Source organism: Zophobas morio, unplaced genomic scaffold (assembly GCF_036711695.1).
Source record: "Zophobas morio isolate AGI-343-1 ecotype UQ-CSIRO unplaced genomic scaffold, CSIRO_AGI_Zmor_V1 ptg000002l, whole genome shotgun sequence".
Classification (NCBI taxonomy): Eukaryota; Metazoa; Arthropoda; class Insecta; order Coleoptera; family Tenebrionidae; genus Zophobas; species Zophobas morio.
In genome coordinates, this window is record NW_026972107.1 from 12,082,692 (window position 1) to 12,104,621 (window position 21,930).

Consider the following 21,930-nt stretch of genomic DNA (forward strand, 5'->3'; position numbering starts at 1 on the left):
AATTTTTCCAAAACCTTTGTCCGAAATCATTAACAAGCTATGTTTTTCGATTCAACTCGTTGAGATCTATAGTCCAGATTTTTTTGGAGATTTTTAGACAATGGTAAAAGCTCAGTTTTTCAGAAATATGAAATTTTTTACCTTTTTCAGAGCACCGTCAAAAATTACCAAGAGATTTTTATGTGGATTTAGACCTCCATCCAGAAGTTGTTTTCCGCTTTATTTCTTCAAAAACTTCTACCATTTCTCCAGATTATTCAAAATAACAATGACAACTTTTGAGATTTTTTAAATCTTCTATTTGAAACAGAATAACACGAAAAACTTTGTTCTAAACCAGCAACAAGTTTTCTTTTTTGATTCAACTCATCAAGATCCATATCTCTGATCGTTTTGAAGATTTTTAGATAATTTCATTAGAAACTGATTTTTTAGAAAATATGAAATTTTTGACCTTTTTCAGAGCATAGTCTAAAATTATCGCAACAGATTTTTATGTTGATTTCAACCTCGAGAAGTAGTTTTCCGTTTCATTTCTTCAAACATCCTACCATTTCTCCAGAATGATCAAAATAATAATTTCAGTTTTTGAGATTCTTAAAAGCTCTAGTTTGAAACCAAATCTTTCGAAAATCTGCCCAAAACCAAAAACAAGTTATATTTTTAGATTCAGCTCGTCGAGATCTATATCTCCGAATTTTTTGATGATTTTTAGTTAACTTCATTAGAAACAGATTTTTTCAAAAATATGAAATTTTTGACCTTTTTCAGAGCGGAGTCGAAAATTTCCACAAAAGATTTTTACATTTATTTCGACCTCCAGAAGTTGTTTTCGAGTTCATTTCTTCAAAGAATTCTACCATTTCCCCACAATTGTCAGAATATTAAGGACAAATTTTGAGTTTCCTAAAAGCTCCAGTTTAGAGCCGAATTTTTCGAAAACCTTGGTCTGAAACTATCAAGAAGTATTGTTTTTAGATTCAGCTCGTTAAGATCTACAGCGCAAAATTTTTTGCAAATTTCCAGATAACAACGCTAAAAGCTTAATTTTTCAAAAATATGAAGTTTTTGATCTTTTTCGTCGACAATTACCACAACAGATTTTTTGATGATTTCGACATATAGAAGTTGCTTTGGGCTTTATTTCTTCAAAAAGTTATACCACTTCCACAGATTGATTAATAATTAAAATAATAATGACAATTTTTGAGGTTTTTAAAATCTTCAATTTGAAAGAGCATCTTTCGAAAACCTTTGTTCTAAACATCAACAAATTTTCTTTTCCGATTCAGCTCATCGAGATCTATATGCCGGAATTTTTTGCGGATTTTTTAGATAAAATTTGACTAGAAATTGAATTTCTCAAAAAGATGAAATTTTTCAGAGCATTGTCGAAAATTACCACATGATATTTTTAGGTTTATTTCGACCTCTACAAGTTGTTTCGGATTCATTTCTTCAAAAATTCCTAACATTTCCCCACAATTGTCAGAATAATAAGAACAATTTATGAGATTCCTAAAAGCTCCAATTTGAAACCGAATTTTTCGAAAACCTTAGTCTGAAACCATCAACAAATATTGTATTGAGATTCAGCTCGTTGAGGTCTACAGCGCAGAAATTTTTGTAGATTTTTAGATGACAATACTAAATGTTCAATTTTTCAAAAATACGATAATTTTGACCTTTTTCACAGCATCGTCGAAAATTACCACAACAGATTTGTATACCTACTGATTTCAACCTCCAGGAGTTGTTTTCCGCTTCATTTCTTCAAAAAGTTCTAGTACTTCCCAAGATTGTTCAAAATAATAGTGAAAAATTTTGAAATAATTAAAATCTTCGATACGAAACAGAATCTTTCGAAAACCTTTGCTCTAAACCATCAACAAATTTGATTTTCGATTCAGCTCGTCGAGATTTGTATCCCGAAATTTTTTGGGGTTTTTTAGATGATTTCTCTAGAAACTGAATTTTTTAAAAATATGAAATTTTTGACCTCATTGTCGAAAATTACCAGAAAAGATTTTTTTGTTGTTGTTTTCGGCTTAATTTCTCCAAAAAGTCCTGCTATTTCTCCAGAATTGTCAAAATAATAAGGACAATTTGTGAGATTCCTAAAGGCCCCAGTTTGAAATCAAAATTTCCACAACCTTGGTGTCAAACCATCAGCAGGTTGATTTTTAGACAACAATTCTAAATGCACAATTTAAGAAAATCGAAAATTTTAAAGTCCTAAAATTTCCCCAGAATTATCAAAATAATAAGGACAATTTACGAAATTCCTAAAAGCTCCAGTTTGAAACCAACATTTCCAATACCTTAGTCCGAAACCATCAACAAGTTTTGTTTTTAGATTCATGTCATCGAGATCTACAACGCAGAATTTTTGAGATTGTTGGAGATTTTTAGACAACAATGCTAAAAGCTCAATTTTTAAAAAATTTGAAAATTTTGAACTTTTTCAAAGAATCGTCGAAAATTACCACAAGAGATTTTATGCTGATTTTACCTCCCGATGTTGTTTCCGGTTCCATTTTTTCAAAAAAAAAGTCTACAATTTTCCCAGATTGATCAAAATAATAGTTACAAATTTTGAGATCCCTAAAATCTTTAATTTGAAATAGGATCTTTTAAAATCTTTTTCTCCAAACCTCAACAAGTTTTAAATTTCGATTCAGCTCGTCGAGATTTGTATCTCGAATTTTTTTTGGGGAATTTTTAGATAATTTCAACAGAACCTGAATTTTTAAAAAATCTGACACTTTTGAGCTTTTTCAGAGCATTGTCGAAAATTACCAGAAAAGATTTTTTTTATTAATTCGACCTCCAAAAGTTGTTTTTGGCTTAATTTCTTCAAAGAGTCCTGCTATTTTTCCAGAACTGTCAAAATAATAACGACAATTTATGAAATTTCTAAAAGCTCCAGTTTGAAACCGAAATTTCAAAAACCTTAGTCTGAAACCATCAACAAGTGTTGTTTTTAGATTCAGCTCGTCGAGATCAACAGAGAATTTTAGAGATTTTTGGAGATTTTTAGGTATCAATAGTAAAAGTTCAATTTTTAAAAATTTGAAATTTTGACCTTTTTCACAGAATCGTCGAAAATTGCCACGACAGATTTTTATACTGATTTCAACCTCCAAAAGTTTCCGATTCCATTTTTTCAAAAAAAAATCTACGATTCGCCCCGATTGATCAAAATAATAGTGACAAATTTTGAGATTCTTAAAATTTTAAATTTGAAACGGAATCTTTCAAAAGTCTTTTCTTTAAACCAACAACAAGTTTTAATTTTCAATTTAGCTCGTCGAGATCTATATCGCGGAATTTTTTGGGGATTTTTAGATAATTTCGTTAGAAACTGAATTTTTTAAAAATATGAAATTTTCCTTTTTCAAGGCACTGCATTATCGAAAATTACCAGACTGTTTATTTCGACCTCCAGAAGTTGTTTTCGGATTCATTTCTTCAAAAAGTCCAACCATTTTCCCAGAATTGTCAAAATAATGACAATTTATGAGATTCCTAAAAGCTCCAGTTTGAAACCGAAATTTCGAAAACCTTGGTCTAAAACCATCAACAAGTATTGTTTCTAGATTCAGTTCATCGAGATCTACAACGCAGAATTTTTGAGATTGCTGGAGATTTTTAGACAACAATGCTAAAAGCTCAATTTTTAAAAAATTTGAAAATTTTGAACTTTTTCAAAGAATCGTCGAAAATTACCACAAGAGATTTTATGCTGATTTTAATCTAATATCCGTTCGCAAAACTCCCGCACTGTCAGAATGACATTATGTTGGTATGAGAAATAATCCTCTAAAAGATTTTTAAGTTTATATGATTACCGCCTTGAATTTCACATTTTCAAAATTAATTAATGAAAAATCAAATGTTTATTAACTATTTTACCTTTTTGATTTGCTGAAGTGTTCAATGTGTTTAAAGAACTTGTCCGTAATTCAAACAAATTGTAGCACCAGAAGCGTAGAAATGGACAATAAGGTCAAAAATATATATTTTTCAAAAAAAGCTTTCGTTGTCGTTCGTGTGTCATACTCTTTCTTTACTTGAATTGATAAAAATCTTCAGTTAAAGTGCTTTTGACATTTTTATTTGACAAGTTATTTTTAGTTACTAATTTGTCACTAGATTGCAATTTTGCAACATATTGTACATGTTTTTCGCATCTCACCACTGAGTACACTCAGGTCATTTTTTCCAAATCTGACACTGACAGTGCGGGAGTTTGAGTTCCATTTTTTGACCATTTTCAAAATATTGTCAAAAAATACCACAACAGAATTTTTTTTTCAAAAAGTCCCACCATTTCCGCAAAATTGTCAAAATAATAACGACAATTTTTTTATGCCTGGGGATTTAGCTCGTTGAGATGTATAGCGCAGTTTTTGGAGAATTTTAGACAATTTCGCTAAAAGCTGATTTTTTCAAAAAATGAAGTTTTTAACCTTTTTTCAGCGCATCGTCAAATTTTACCAGATTCTCCAAAAGTTGGTTTCCGCTTCATTTCTTCAAAACAATCTGCCATTTCTCTAGAATGATCAAAATAATAATGAAAATTTTTGAGATTCTTAAGCGGTCTAGTTTGAAACCAAATCTTTCGGAAATCTTTGCCCGAAACCAACAAAAAGTTATGCTTTTATATTCAGCTTGTCGAGATCTATATTTCCGATGTTTTTGGTGATTTTTACACAACTTGGCTAGAAATTAATTTTTTAAAAATTTTAAAATTATTTACCTTTTTCAGAGCATTGTCGAAAAATACCATACGAAATTTTTATGTCAACTTCGACCTCCAGAAGTTGTTTTCGGATTCATTTCTTCAAAAATTTCTATTATTTCCTAAGAATAGTAAAAAAGTGATGACAATTTTTGAATTTTTGAAAGTTCTAATCTGAAACCTAATCTTTCGAAAACCCCGCCTCCAAACCACGAACAAGTTATGTTTTTCGATTCAGCTCGCCGAGATTTATAGCGCAGAATTTTTTGAAGATTTTTAAACAACTTCTATAAAAGCTGTACTTTTCAAAAATATGAAATTTTTACCTTTTTCAGAGCATTGTCGAAAATTACTAGAAAAGATTTTTTGTTTGTTTCGACCTTCAGAAGTTGTTTTCGGATTCATTTCTTCCAAAAGTCGTACCGTTTCTACAGAATTGTCAGAATAATAAGGACAGTTTATGAGATTCCTAAAGCTCCATTTGGAACCGAAATTTCGAAAACCTGCTTGGTCTGGAACCATCAACAAGTATTGTTTTTGAGATATTTGGAAATTTTTAGACAAAAATGCCAAAAGCTCAATTTTTAAGAAATTCGAAAATTTTGATCTTTTTCACAGAATCGTCGAAAATTACCACAATAGATTTTTATGCTGATTTCAACCTCCCGAAATTGTTCCGCTTCCATTTTTTCAAAAAAAAAGTACGATTTTCCCAGATTGATCAAAATAATAGTGACAAATTTTGAGATTCTTACATTTTCAGTTTGAAACAGAATCTTTCAAAAACTTTTACTCTAAACCATCAAGAAGCTTTAATTTTCTATTCAGCTCGTCCAGATCTATATCCCGGATTTTTTTGGGGATTTTTACACAACTTGGCTAAAAGTTCATTTTTTCAAAATTATGAAACTTTTTACCTTTTTCAGAGCATCGGCAAAAATTACCATTAGAGATTTTTATGTTGACTTCGACCTCCAGAAGTTGTTTTCGGATTCATTTCGTCAAAAAGTCAAGAATACTTAAAAAAATGATGACAATTTTTGACACTATTAAAAGTTCTAACTTGAAATCTACTCTTTCGAAAACCCTGGCTCCAAACCACCAACACGTTATGTTCTCGATTCAACTCGTCGAGATCTAGAGGGCGGAATTTCTTGGAGATTTTTAGACAAATTCGTTAACAGCTGAATTTTTTCAAAATATAAAATTTTTGAACTTTTTCAGAGTATTGTATGTATTTTCACCTCCAGAAATTGTCCTCGGGTTCCTTTCTTCAAAAAGTCCTTACCGTTTCTCCAGTATGGTCAAAATAATAATGATAATTTATTATACTTAAATGTAGTCTCAAGTTGTTTAGACAGAATTTCCCTCGCCCTTGTAGCACAGTTAATTAAACGATTTCAGTTTCTTAAATAAAATAAGCTGTATAAAATCTCTAAAAAATTCTGGGATATAGATCTCGACGAACTGAATCGAAGAAAGTAATTGTTGATGGTTTGGGACGAAAGATTTCGAAACTTTCGGTTTCAAATTTGGATTTTTACGAATCGCAAAAACTGATACTTTTATTTTGACCATTTTGGAGAAATGGTAGAACTTTTTGAAGAAATGAAGGCGTAAACAACGTGTGGAAGTCGAAATCAAGATAAAAATTTTTGTGGAAATTTTCAACGATGCTCTCTAAAGAAGACAAAAAATTTCATATTTTTGAAAAATTGAGTTTCTAACCAAGTTGTGTAAAAATTCCCAAAAATTCTGATATACAGATCTCTATAAGCTGAATCGAAAAACATAACTTATTGGTGGTTTCGAGCCTTTCGAAAGATTCTGTTTCAAATTGGAATTTTAAAGAATCTCAAAAATTGTCAATAGATATTTTGACCATTCTAGAGAAATGGTAGGATTTCTTGAATAAGTTAAACGGAAAACAATTTCCGCTGTGGTTATTTTCGACGATCCACAAAAAAAAGTAAAAAATTGTAGGTATATATTTTAAAAAATCAGCTTTTAACAAAGTTGTCTAAGAATCCCCAAAAAATCTTGCGCTATAGATCTGAACGAGCTGAATCAAAAACCATGACTTCTTTATGGTTTCCGACAAAGGTTTTTGAAAGATTCGGTTTCAAATTGGAATTTTTATGAATCCCAAAAATTATTTACACAATTTTTAGTGTATTTTTTAATTAATATTTTATCATTTTTCAGGGGAAGCACATTTCACAATAAATTGTATTAACAATAAAGATACAAAAACAATCAATTACTCTCATAAAACTTATCGTTAAGTACATCTGGTAACTAATTCCTGAACAATAGTGTGTCAAATCAAAAAAATAACTTAGGTACTTTTGTACATTTGTACTAATGCATGTACAAATACGTTTTAAATAAATTCTTCACGTTACTTTTTTTACAAGGATGTGAATAAAGAAAATTAAGCTTCCATAAACTTTATACTGAAAAATATGATTACATTAAACAACGGTCTTGTTAAATAAATATTTATGACATTTACTGTGGTCTAAAATCAGCTTTGTTGAAACATTTTACTAAAAATGCGGTTTTGGCTTTTTACGTTTTGCGCCAAACCGCTCCCGCCTTGGGGTTTCCACGGTTTAACCGCGATTTATTAAACCAGAGCCCGATTCGATATAAACCGGCGCAACTTCTGACTTATGCGCTCTGCTCGATTTATTATCTTGTACTACTCGTATTTCAGTTCTAGTGTCGACAAGTAATTACTGCGACTATTATCAACGAAAATAATTTAATGGACTTAATGAATTTAAATTGACGCGAGGAAAATTAGAAATTGCACTGGAGATATAGCTGTCGGGATATGCTTTCCGGATGACACTGCTTTCTGTTTTAGATTTACAGTGGCAGCGCGTACCACGCACTTGCGTTGTGTGAAAAACTATGTGGGTATTCCTAGAAATACCACTCCATTAAATTTTTACTGAGTAAAAAAAGACCTAGAATTCTTATCATAATTGATCAGCAGATGGGAACAAGTTCGTTATTAATTGGAATAATGAGGATTTAAAAAGAAACTCGTCAGCACTGTCTTAAAATCCGGGGTTCAATAAATCAATCATACGGGTAATGTAGTCAAAATTGTGACAGACTTGATTGACAGTCAAATCGGGAAAAAAGCCGCATAATCGAAATTCATCAAAATTCTACCAGCGACGGACAGATGTGCGTATAAACTGGGTAAAAGTTCGTCTTATAGCAGTATGCGAAAACGGTACTTTAATTTATTTAGTGCTTGTCGCGGAGACAATGAACAAGTAATGGATGTTTGAGCTGATTTGGTTCAACACGAGTGATAAAGTGTGCGGGTACTTTTCCGGTACCATTATTTTCTGTCATTTTTATTTTCAAACCACTAAAAGTACAAATTTTGTCAGTACGAAACTGACCTTACATGAATTTTAGTGGTAAAGTAAAGCCGACCAAATAGTGACTACTGAGTTTTTGAAGAGTGAAAATAATTTTTAATTGCAGGAGAACTAATAATGGCATCTTGAAACTATTAAAGATATTTTCACCAATGAATTTTTAAAATAGTATATAAATTAAAACAAGTTTTTTTTTACATGAAATGTTATAACATTTAAAACGTAGCTTGCTATTTTTTCTTAAAAGTTGGACATTCCCACACAAAGTTAATTGCTTCAGGGGTTTCACACTGCCACTTATATTTATCACGAAATTATCAGCCAAAACAATTCCAGCACCGGACACACTTGTAAATAAGGAAAAAAATAATAAAAAACAAGATTAATTACAAAGGGACTGCATTCTTTGCTCACATATAAAAGGCACGCATCTGTCCGGACTTCTCAGTTCTCTGTGGTTACCTACGACGAAAAGTTAAACAAAAATCATGGACAAAGACGGTAGAGACAATAGAAGCAATCAGCTAAATCAAAACCATCCATCCTATCAAGCTGGAAGTAAGTTAATTGTTCAATAAAATTCTAAAAATTAATCACTAATATTTTTGCAGCGGTTACTCATGGCTACAATTCTCAGCAACACTACAAGGACAATAGGTCCAACCAGCTGAATACAAACAACGAACAATATTACAAGTCAAGGGCTGACAATTCTAACAACTCTAACAAGAAATAGTGAACAAACTAAAGAAAAACATGTAAACAAATACATTGCAATAAAAAATGATTAAATAAAAATCTGTCTAGAATATTGTTACGAAATAAACCCATACGCCGCCCCGGTACGACGCCTGTGAGTGTTCTAGTATGTATGTGTTTCTTCTAGTATGTAGTATGACTCATCGAGCGGGCGGCGCGGCGCTCGCTAAAGAAAAGCCTGGAAGCGGATGTCGCGACGGACCCAGAAAACCCTCGAGGCGGCATTCTTTGATCCATCGAGAGAAACGTATAGATTTAAATAGAGGCCACCGTCGGGGACGATTATCATTCATCCAATTGAGTCGAGTTCAGCGAGTGCCGATCGTTGTTAATCGTGTGAATTTGAGTTACTAAGAAATAAATTCTAGTGTAAGTATTTCCACTCTTGCAACAAACTCCAGCAACTACCAACAGATGTCACTTCGATTACTTATATGATACGTCAAGTGAATATTCGAATCTGTTACCTGTCAAACTATTTTGACAAAACAAGTATAGGCTGTTGACTCATCAAGAGCATGTATTTATCGGTAAACATATGATATCATTAAAAATAACACAGATAAAAATTACTGTATTTAAAAGTATTCCTGGTGATATGCTGCTCATCTTGTACTTTAAACGTCTTGTGCTAGCTTCACGCTGTGTTAAGTGAAATCCCTGATTTTCTATATGTGTGTTTACTAGAATATAGTCGCGTTGAGCACAAAGTTTCAACAGTTGTAACTACGGTAGATAAGATGGGCAACGCGGGTTCAAGCAATCGATGGGGACGTAAATTTTCTTTTTTAGTAGTTTAACGCGAAATTAGTGTTGTTATTTCAGATCGTACCTCTGGGTACAAGTCCCAAAAATGTTACCTTAATAACAGAGCCAATCAGTTGAACCCGAACAATTCTGCTTATTGGAAGTCTTGCGCTAGACATGGGACTGCTAATAGCGGGTGGAGCTGCTGCAATGTACTTTAACACAAGGTGTGGTTTTTGGCAGAGTAAGAATTTTTGTAAGCAAAAGATAAATAAAAAGTTGTTAAATGTTTTTACGTTTTATTAGAATTAATTCCACATATTAAAAACTATTTAACACCTAAAGCGATATGTGCCATATTAAAATCGTAATAGAGAAAGAATGTTAAATTAATTAAATTAGACCAATAGATCAAAACTGTAATTAATCATCAAGCTTTGAATTAATGATATGTCACCTTATAAAAAACAGATCTACTTTAAGTTGGTCAAGCATGATATCGCACAAGCAGTAACCAACTGCTGAATCCTTTCAACTTTCATGTGTAAATATACAAAACGACCAAAAACGAAAACATAAATTAGTTCAACTAAGAATTTTTTTGCAATTTTTTATCGTGAATGCTTACCTTAAATGTTTTTGTTAAATAAATACAAATGCTCTATTTTACACAATTTCTGAATTTAGAAACCACAATGAACATGCTGATAGAAGAATTTATCGAAACTGCTACTCCAGTAAGAAATTTGGTAATTCCCCGAGGGCAAATTATGTAGGTTATCAGCGTGAAAGATAACATTTTTTATTTGTGCATCATCCAGACTGTTATCGTAAATGAGATTAATTAACCATGTATTTCGCAACATTTTTTAAATCTACTAAATATATTTGTTGTTATTGTTCAATTCAAATTAAAAGTAGCTGTTTTTGTCAATAAAGCGATTTAAATAGTAATATTTGCTTTTTGGGGTACTTTAGTACCTACTTTAACTCTGAACCCACATTTTTGCTTTAAAAATAACGTAATGGTGGGTACCAATTTAAAAACTGTGGATATTTTCCTCAATAATCCAAAATAGATCAGAATAAAACTTAATTTTACCTGCATTTGTGGCTTATTACATTTTACAAAAATTCAGGTTATTTTCACCAAAAATTAACCTTGACATTTTTGAAAAACGCATTTAAAAGACAAAACACATAGATCATCTTTTATGATATTTATTTCAAGATAAATTTTAAGCTCTCTTATCCTGTTGACAAAATTAAATAATCCCATTGTATTACTTTGAATGAACTTTTTATTATCATTAATTTTGTTTCCACCCCCACTCTGTTTAAACACAACACATTTATGTATGATGAATCATCGTCAAGGAATATATTGTCTTTTCCCAGAAACAGGGGCGGATGGGACCTGCTGAACCAGAACGGGAAAAATTTAGACCGGCGCCTAAGAGACTAAAAGTATATAAATCCGCCCCTGCCGTGTTATTCTGTCTTTGAAGTAATTTGAAAGAATTTCGGGAACCACTCGTATTTTGTTTTTGAAGTTTGTAGTTTGAAAGCATCTCGGGGACCCCTTGTATCTGGTTTTTGAAGTAGTTTGGCAGAATTTCGGGGGCCCCTTTTACTTTATTTTCGACATAAGTAGTTTGAAAGAATCTTGAGGACCTCTTGTGTCTGATTTTGGAAGTAGTTGGAAAGAATCTCTGGGAAGTCTTTTGTTTTAGTTTTGAAGTAGTGTGAAAGAATCTCGGGGACTCCTTGTTTTTGAAGTATTTTGAAAGAATCTTGGGGTGCATTTTTTTGGTTTTTGAAGTAACTAGAAAGAATCTTGAGGACTCCATGTGTCTAATAAGGTGCCTAAAAATGATTAAAAAGTTAGTTTAATATTTTCTGCATCAATTTATAAACACTACTCATTTCCTGAATCGGCCAATAATAATGGACAACTCTTTGAAAACAATGACCAGTGTAGTCTGCGGGTCCAGCAAATTACTAAAACATCAAAAATATTAATCTGCTCTGATTATAGAGAAAATGTGTCCGTTTCCTAGAAAAATCTGACGTTATTTATGAAGAACTTCATTTGTTTTTAAAAAATAACAGATTCTACTTGACTGAGGCGTGTGTTTTTCCGCAACAATTTATTTACTATTGTTTTTATATCACCTGCTTGATAGGGATGGATATATTTTTTAACATATACATTGTAAAGCCAATATTAAACTAGCAGTTTTGCTAAAATTTCAAGGAAATTTAGTGAACCATTTCTTAAATAATAATAATTGATAAAGTAAGAAAAGTTTTCGCCGGCGAGTTGTTTATTTATTTTATTTTAGGTTCATTTAACGTTCACATCATCAGAGAATTTTTTAGATAATAAGAAATTTTTCCTCAGTACTTTATAATTTCTAGTCAACACCCCCAAAATTTCGAAAAAAATTCCACATATCTAAAATAACCTACAAAATTTGAGGAATTTTTATTTGTTGTAAACACTTTTACAATATTTTTGTACAAAATATGATGAGCCTGTACTTGTCATTTATCACTCCATTCATATTTTTTGGATTTGCATATACAGAGTGACTCAAAAAAATTAATGAATGCGTAAATATATTTTATTGATTTAATCAGGAGCTACAAAACGGAATGCTCTGACATCTTGCAGATGTTTTAAGGTTATAAAGAGCATAATAAATGTTTAGTCAAAATATATTTGCTTATCCCCTCCAAAAACTTGATGACGTCAGCTCGAACATTTGCCGAATAAATCATATCTAAAATGTACAAAATATGATCAGTCTGTACTTGTGATCTATCACTCCATTCATATTTTTTGGATTTGCATATACAGGGTGATTCAAGAAAATAAATGAAAGCGTAAATTTATTTTACTGATTCACTCAGGAACTACAAAACCGAATGCTTCGAAATCTTGAAGATATTTAAAAATTATCATAAGCATGGTAAATTTTTGATCAAAATGTATTTGGTCGTCCCCCCTAAAAAATTTATGACGTCACCACAAAATTTTGCTGAATAAATCCTATCTAAAATGTACAAAATATGGTGAGTCTCTTCTTGTGATTTATCATTCCATTCAAATTTTTTCGATTTGCATATACAGGGTGACTCAAAAAAATTAATGAATGCGTAAATTTATTTTATTGATTTAATCAGGAACTACAAAACCGAATGCTTTGAAATCTTGCAGATGTTTTAAGGTTATAAAGAGCATAATAAATTTTTAGTCAAAATATATTTGGTTATCTTCTACAAAAAACTGATGACGTCAGCTCAAAAGTTTGCCGAATAAATCGTATCCAAAATGTACAAAATATGATGAGTCTGTACTTGTGATTTATCATTCCATTCATATTTTTGGATTTGCATATGCAGGGTGACTCAAAAAAATTAATGAAGGCGTGAATTTATTTTATTTTATCGATTTAATCAGGAATTACAAAACCGAATGCTTTGAAATCTTGGGAATATTTTAAAGTTATTATAAGCATGGTAAACTTTTGTTCAAAATGTATTTGTTCATCCCTCCTAAAAAAATTGATGACGTCACCCTTAAATTTTGCTGAATAAATCCAGTTACAGTTTCTCTGTTTGACTCTCACGTATGCTGTTACGCCTGTCATCTTAAATTAAGAATGTTTATACATACACGATTTTCAGTTGCCTCTGATACGTATACGTGAGTAAATTGTTTCGTTATTTTATTGATTATTACAAATCAATATTCAAAACGACCCAATTCATTTTCCCGAAAACTTGAGAATATAATAATTTTATTCTTAGTATTACACTACATCTATCCCAACTGATATAGGTGTCCTTGCAAAAGTGTTGATGACGTCATCGCAATTTTTTTTTTAAATTCCCACTACAAAAATGTAATGAGAAAAAAAACACAATAGGCATGCAGTCGTCAAGTTTCCGACAGCGAGGGAAGTACTGTCTAAACTCTTTAGACCAATTTTTTTAATTTAAAATTTGTTCTGCAAAACTTATCTTAGTCGTATATTTTGTTACAAATTGTACATTTATACGTAGCTTTATTTTTTAAGACAGTCCACACTGGCATCACTTATCAGTAATAAATAATATACAATAAATAAAGCTTAATAAAAAAGGACAGCATTACTTTTCATGTTATAAAAAGGAAGACATCTGTATAGATTCTCATTCCTCTGTGGTTACCTACAGCGAAAGGTTAAACAAAAAACATGGATAAAGACGCTACAGATAATAGAAGCAATCAGCTAAACCCAAACCATCCATCCTATCAAGCTGGGAGTAAGTTATTGTTTAATAAAATTCTAAAATTTAATCACTCATTTTTTTGCAGCGATTACTCATGGCTACAATTCTGAGCAATATTACAAGGATAATAGATCCGACCAGCTGAATCCAAACAACGAACAATATCACAAGTCAAGGACTGACAATTCCAACAACTCTACCAAGAAATAATGAGCGAACTAAAGAAAAACATGTAAACAAACACATAATAACTGAATAAAAAATTCTTCCGTAAAGAATCTTTACTAAAAACAATACACCCTGTATACAAATTGCCTTAGCTCCCAGTATCGATTAACGCATCCCCACTCTTGCAGCAAACTACAGCGGCTACCACTAGATGGCACACCGAGCAATAATTTCACATAATTTCAGTATTGAGTCATCAAGAGCATGATATTTATCAACAAACATATGACATCATTTAAAATAACCTAAATAGAAATCATATTAAAAAGTAGTCGGAGTTAAATGCGTCTCTTTTTCTATTTTAAAAGCCCTAAGTTATTTTCGCGCTGCATCCGGTGAAGTCCCCGATTTTCTCTGTGTGTGTATTTACAAGAGTATAAAGTCGTGTTAGACGCAAACTCCCAACAGTCGCAACCCAGGCAGCTAACAAAAATGGACAAGGCTGGTGCAGACAATCGAGCCAATCAACTCAACCCAAATCACCCTTCTTATATGGGAGGAAGTAAGTTTTTTTTTTTTAATTTAACACAAAATTTAGTGTTATTGTTCCAGCTGTAACCCATGGGTACAATGACCAAAAATGCTACCGTGACAATAGAGCCAATCAGTTAAACCCAAACAATCCAGCTTATTGGAAGTCTCGATCTGGACAAGAAGCTGCCAGTGAGGGTTGGGGCTGCAACATCGTTTAGTGTTAAGATGTGGTGTTTATGAGAGTAAGAATTTTATGTAGGTAAAAATTGAATAAAAAGTAGTTGGATGAAATTTTCTAATTTCTTACCCCCTAGATTCACATATTGAGAACAATTTATTCCTTTTAAGTACGGTATTGGTGGATCTTTGGTACTGAACAACCTTTGAATAGTAGTACACTTCACTAATAATACTCTGCTTTGAGAACGAATGTTAAATTATTTAATTAAATTAGGCCAACAGATCACAACTGTAATTAATCATCAATCATGCTTTGAGTTAATGAATGTCACCTGATGCAAAACAGATCTACTTTAATTTGGTGAATATTCATATCATGAATGTCAACACAATCAATAAAACCTCTGTCTGACAAAACTTCTTATTAAAATTACTTATTTTCAAAAATTGTATGAATTTTATACGTTACCAGTAAACATCTAAAAATTATTCATTTTAAACTATTATTGGAGATAAGGAACACTAGTACTTTTTGTATCAATAGGTCAATAACCTTCAATCGGAAATTTGGTAATTCCCCGGCAGCAAACTATGCAGACTATTAGCTGGAAAGATAAAATTTTTTGATTGTGCGTCATTTAGAATGTTAACGTGAACGAGATCAATTAACAATGCACCTTGAAACAATTATAAAAATATAAGTAAAAGAAAAAACAAAATCTGAAATTGTGTATAACTGTCTTAGAAAATAAAAGTTATTAGTATTAGATTCAAAATTAAAACTATGTATAATATTGACCCATTTTTTTAATGTCAATATAACAATTTTAGGCAGTTAATACAAGCGGTTTCCCCTATTGCATTAGATGTTAAAAACCACATAAATAAACAGTGGAATCACTACATTTGCATGTAAAACTGATCTTTATCTCCATGCAAATAGTTCACGTAGTCGAAACTTAAAAACTTTGCCGTTGTTAAAATAGAAAACAGGAATATAGGTAATTCCCCTGCATTTTAATCACCTATAATTATTACGCTGCAATTAAGGAATAAACAAAAGAATCTTTTTTTTTGGTACTATATTCTTAACTAAAATAATTCAACTTAGAAAATAGGGCATAGATAAAATTATCCTAATAATGATTTTATCTCATTTGATCGAACTTTTACAGATAACAATTGTACTTTCGCGTTTTATTTGTTTGACCTTCATATATACAGTGTGTTTGTGAAAAACCGTCTGTCTGTAGCTGATTTATTTTAACATCCAACTTTTTTTTTAATAACATCCTATACATTTTTACTTGCCGGACGTAGCTAAGGAAGTGTATTAATCGAGTCCATCGTCTGTCAGTCTGTCTGCCTGTCTGGTCTCTGTATCCATTTTTATTAGACAAGTATCTCCAAAAACTACTGGACCTATTGTTGTCAAATTTTGTATGTATATTAGGAATACCATCTAAATCGGTAAATGCTAATTAAAATTTTGGTAATCATCCCCACCACCGATGGGATGACGTCATCTTTTCTGTGGGACTCAAATCTCTGAACAACGACCCCAGTATTTTGATCGAGGTCTGTTACTAAATGTATTACTATATCCAATCTCTTATAATCACGGTATGAAATTTCTGTCGATACAAAAATAACGTTCTGACTATACTGAACGAAAAACGATATCATAAATTGGTTTATACACTAATTTAATACAATTTCAGTCAAAATTTCTATGTTAATCCATCAATAAGTCTCCTCATAAATTGTTGTTTGTTAATGTCATGTAATTTCTAAAACAGTGGCGATATTTTAGTAACATTTCGAAGAAGTTTAAACATTTCTAAAATGTATAATTTTTAATTTTTTTAGGCGATGTCATCAGTTTTTTAGAGGCTATGAACAAATAAAGTCTTAATATTCTGTTATAAATCTTACTATACTAATAAAATTCTGAAGAAATCTGGTGTTCCAAACTAGTTTTTTTTTTTACTTCATCGTAAGTAATATTAAAAACGAAAATGGGAGTAGTTCATTACACCAAGATTAATTATAATTAACTTTGTATGACTAATTAACGCCTCACTTATGTCACTTCCGACGGAAAAGTACTATTTTGTGTAAAATTATTGACTAGTTACGATTATTTTTATTAAATAAAAAAAAGCAAAATCAAGAGAAAAAAAAGAATGAACATGTTTCTCAAAAATATGTTCATTAGTAGCATAGTTGAAAACCATTGGAAATACTCTACTATATACAAAATAAATAATAATTTCACTCACTATTTATACAAACAATGTTACGCACAAGATAAATTTTTGACGTTGTTCTTTTTGTCTTCCGCACGGATGTACTCAAAATTAGTCACAATTATTACGAATTAATTAAATAATTTTACAACATAATAATGTAAATAATGCTGACAATCTCTGTTTTAACAAAGAGTGCAAACTTCCTAATTGCGGTAAATGAAAGTTGGTCAACCAAACAAACCACAATATTATTCATTCGGTTGCTTTAAAGTCAAACCCTAAGTAAAAAATTGTTTATTTACTAGTGGTTCTACGAAACACGTTTTACATTAGTTTTTCCAAAAGTATCAAAGATGGAATTTGACTTGCTTTGTCTATGTTATTTATTATTTTGAAATATAAGTTAAAACACTCCATTAATTTCAGTCACACTGCGAAAATAAGTGTAGAAATTTGACATAAGTTTTAAATACAAACAAATTATTTGCTACATTTTTTTGACATACTTTTAAATATAATACTTTTTTGTTAGTAAGTTTTCAAGGCATCACTTTATATTAAATATTACTTAGGTTAAAATTTGCCTAGTATGCCGTCGGAAACATTTCTACAATACTTTAGTCATTTGAATCTAGGCTATTCGCGAAAAATGATTTTCCTGCTTTGTAGAAACACAGACACAGACTTCATTGACCACAAAAACAAAAATCCAAAATTTAGAAAACTGAATCTAACTGCTTAAAAAAATAACTGGGTGTCATCATGGCTCCATCGATCAACAAATACTACAAACAAACTCATCGTTTAAACGCAACACCGAAATGATTTTACACTCCACCTCGCAACATTGTCTTAAAATCTTGAAAGATAAACTTTTTGCTCTTGTATATCTAAATAAATAAACACAACACCGCCTCACAATTTACCAATTTTTATTTCGACGTGATAAGGTTTAGAGTGGTGTCAGTGTTCAAACACTCGAATCCAGCTAAAAATCTTCCGACTGTTTTATTAAATAATAATTTATACAAAGTGTTATCATTGTCGTTGAGTAAAATAAACAAAAAATCTTCATAAATTGTGCTACAAGCCCAAGTGAATCCCCTTTTTACAGAAAGAGACTTTGGGTCGATATATAAAGCACCCACCAATAGTGAAACAGGCGCAAGAAGCTAGTACGCGATTAGTCCGTGTTACTGTTAATAACAAAGTGAGATTGTCCTTCGAATACTCATCACGATGGATAAAAATTCCAAAGATAATCGCTCAAATCAGAAGAACCCCAATAACAACGCCTATTATTCCAGCAGGGGAGATTCAAAGTCAAGTAAGTCCCAGTTTCTTCAATATTTTGCACTTTTATTAAAACATTTAAAAAGTAACTCACCTGAATTTCTTCTAATTTTGCAATATTAGGCCGCGAAATATTTAATAAATTAACACAATAAACTGTGTAAAACTGGATCGTCACAGAATGCAGTTACGTAACTCCACATAGTGACGAACTAACAGCCGATAAGAAAAATTTGTGTATTTTGGAATAAATAAATATATGTATATACAAATCTTTTCCCTCTTTATCGATCGGTTTTCGATTGGTTTAATGCTCGGTAAACATTTAAGCATAATGGCCGACAAAAGTTAAGAATTTATACTTAACGTTTTAACGTTCAGCTTTCTTTCTTCTTTCGCCTTTTTTTGTAAAGGTTACATTTTTGCTTTTTAAAAAATACGAAGTGGGTTAAATGCAATCGCTGTGTGTTTTTTAATATAACAAATTCCGTTATTTTTACATCATTGCATAGTTTTGAGATTATTCATTAATGATTAAGATGTCACAAATCATTTTTTCTTTGTGGATGCTGTCACGGAGTTATGCATTAAATAGACAATTGTTATCTATCATTTCCACAATATTAACAAATAAAACACATATTTTGATTAATTTCAGCATAAACCCTTGACAACTAAATTCATTTTTCAGGCTCCTCATCGTCCAGTTATTCAAAGCAAGAACAGGACAACCGGTCCAAACAAATGAATCCGAACAACGATGCCTATTACAATTCAAGAGGAAAGAAGTAACCCTAGAACCAAAGCAACAAGTTACTTAATATTAATATAACTCAAATCACTTATTTTCATTAGAAATTAGAACACCAGTTCAAGTACTTAAGTATGTAAGTCAGGATAGAAAATATAGACAATATATTAATAAAACTTTTTTTCTGTGTCTTATTTCCACAACATTTGAAGTGAAATGGTCAAAATTAATGTTATTATCAGTGTAAAATTTTTTTAAGGAAGTTAATGTTTAACTAGTTCAATTGATTAAAGTTCAGTAGAATTTCACTTTGAAAAAAGCGCCTTTCTCTCTCGAATAAATTTATTTAAATTTGTGGATGCCATAATTATTTCTCGATCAGAATCTATTCTGTTTGATTGACGTTGATCGGCTGATAAATTCTTCGGATAAGGCCACTATCGATATGCATAGAGATAAAAATCTAACCGTTGTGACATACGATAAGTCAGGCGAGTGTTTCGTATTATTAATTACACTTAAGAGGGTCTAATGCATCATTAGTTTTTAAAACACACTAACACTGTAAGCGCCGCAGTAAAAGGTAATTTAACCTGGAAAAAACTTCCTCGTAAATTAGGTGATGCATTGTTAAAAATTCTAATCAATAAAATCAAAGTAAATAAAAAAGTAAAATAATGACACCAAAAATAATTTAATTAGTAAGAATTTTGGCTGGGATGAATTATGTACCGATTATTATTATTATTCACTAACTTGATTTAGGTTTATACGTGGTTACACTGGCAAGAACATTTTAATACGGTTTAACTTAGACGCGAATTTTCACATGAATCAATCCACTTTTTCACAAAAATTCAGGAAAACTAACTTTCGTTTTGAGCTTTTGTGTATTAATCGTGAAAAAAAATTTTTCGCCGCAAATATCATGTGATTCACTGTGGTTTATAATCGGATTTTTTCGTTTTAACAAACTATTATAGGTCACGGTCTACGCTGGTTGATTACACCCTCCCTTGGTCAAAATTGTATAATCCTAACCGCAAAGTTTAATGCGGCTATTATTATATCTACTATAGGTATAATTATGAACGCCTATATACAGGAAAATAGAAAAAAAAAGGAGGTTTAAAATTCTGGTCAATTATATTATTTATTATCACATGTACATTAAATGATCACAGAATTTTAAAAATATATACATTTCGTGGCCTACCAGAGGACTTTTTCTCAATTTTATAGTACCTTTCTTTTTGTTAGAAAAGTATAACACAAAATCGGAATCACCCGAATGAAAAGTGTTCCAGAATTATTTTCTAAAATTCCTGCGGCTTTATGTTGATTTGTAGTCATCGAACAAAAAACTGTTATAAAATATCTAGATAGAAAGATTAACCTAATGCCTACGAATCGCCACAAATGAATTAAAAGAACCCAAATTCGTATTGTCTGATATAAAGTTATAGAAAAGTTTTTTACTGGTTCTGATATACCGTTTTATTACAAATGTTTAATGTCAAGGAAACAAATATCCAATATGCTTTAAGCAAAAATTGGGAAATTCCTCATTGCGAGTTTTTTTTTTGTGAAATTACGCTATTAATTGTATAAACCTGGTAATCTAAGGTTCTGAGATATCATTTACATGTCATAATCTCTATTTCAACTATTACGAGTAGATGTATAAACCAATCAAGCAGACGTTAAAACAGCACACCTCAAGCAGCCGCCACTGACCCACTCTTTTCTTACTACACGAATTACCTTTTACTGTATCTCCAACTATGTATTTTCTTTTTACCGATGATTGAAGTTGCAAACTATTCTTGCCAATCGTCCGCTATTCCTTGTTTCAAAATTTTTTGGACAATTTTTTCCAGACATGACATCCAAAAATCATCCTACTTCAAGTATGGTAATAAATATACAAGTCTACTAAAAAGAAACTCAAAAGGCTTCCACGACATGGTAGAATTTAAGCCGAGTTTCGACGGTACCAATTTTGGAACGTTTCGTTCATTTTCGTACTAGACATTCTTAGAAATTTAAAAACAAAAAGAAAATTTCGAAAAGAAGATACCGGTTCTGGAGATGAGCAAAAAAATTAATTCAGAACTGTCACAGTCCAAGTCAAAAAAACGTCTACCTGTTATTAACTATAACAGTAAAAAGTTATCGTTTGCAAATACCCGGGCCACCCATATTTTTGGTTTTTCAAAGATCCGAAAATGACAAAGTACGATTTCGGCTGCAATACTTTGATGTTGTTATGCAACGTTTATTGTATTTTTTTTTTATTCAAAAAGAACTAAAAAATACATATTTAAATAGAAAATGATAAAAATTCAATAATAATAATTAAACAAAGCTGAAAAAATTAAAGTTTCCAAAAAAAGCAAAACCAATGATCATTGACACACTCTTCAAGGACGTCAGCAACCGGTATCTCCCCCTCACGAACTTGTGAGATTGCAGCCATTCTCCAGGGCATCCTACGAAATAAACTATCTACCTAGTGCTTGTTAAGGTAAGACTAATTTTGGCAAACAATATACCCTCTACGAAAATAGAGGGCGGTGGGCGGGGTTACTACTTGCTGAGATACGACTGAACAATATTAAGAGTAGCTCCCAGGCGCGGATTTTAGGGGGGGGGGGGGGCAATTTTTGTGCGATTTTACCTATCTCCCAGAAATTAGTTCTAAACAAAGAAATTTATAAAACTTTAGCTAGTATACTCTTTTTCACATAACATGGGCGACATTTAGTTGTTTTCGTTACACGTAGGTATAGTGTACAGTAGAACCTCGATAATCCG

At 31.3% G+C, this 21,930-nt stretch overlaps 4 long non-coding RNA genes across 9 annotated transcripts in view; 3 read left to right on the forward strand and 1 right to left on the reverse strand.

Moving 5' to 3' along the window:
* LOC135127648 (uncharacterized) overlaps positions 1 to 18,592 on the reverse strand; it is a 32,957-nt gene extending 14,365 nt beyond the window's left edge. For 3 of the 6 annotated variants that reach the window (XR_010280259.1, XR_010280258.1, XR_010280256.1), the window contains exon 1: positions 10,283 to 10,516. This is a non-coding gene — a long non-coding RNA (uncharacterized LOC135127648). Of the gene's footprint in view, positions 1 to 10,282; positions 10,523 to 18,456 lie in introns of those variants that run through there. The other 3 variants (XR_010280262.1, XR_010280257.1, XR_010280260.1) reach the window with 2 other exon arrangements.
* LOC135127636 (uncharacterized) lies at positions 8,564 to 9,945 on the forward strand. Its single transcript, XR_010280253.1, has 3 exons — positions 8,564 to 8,706; positions 8,760 to 9,681; positions 9,733 to 9,945. It is a non-coding gene; the product is annotated as an uncharacterized LOC135127636 (long non-coding RNA).
* LOC135127631 (uncharacterized) lies at positions 13,839 to 14,928 on the forward strand. The gene is made up of 3 exons (XR_010280252.1): positions 13,839 to 13,968; positions 14,021 to 14,665; positions 14,716 to 14,928. It is a non-coding gene; the product is annotated as an uncharacterized LOC135127631 (long non-coding RNA).
* LOC135127643 (uncharacterized) lies at positions 17,674 to 19,293 on the forward strand. The gene is made up of 2 exons (XR_010280254.1): positions 17,674 to 18,396; positions 19,054 to 19,293. It is a non-coding gene; the product is annotated as an uncharacterized LOC135127643 (long non-coding RNA).
* Positions 19,294 to 21,930: the final 2,637 nt, after the last annotated feature.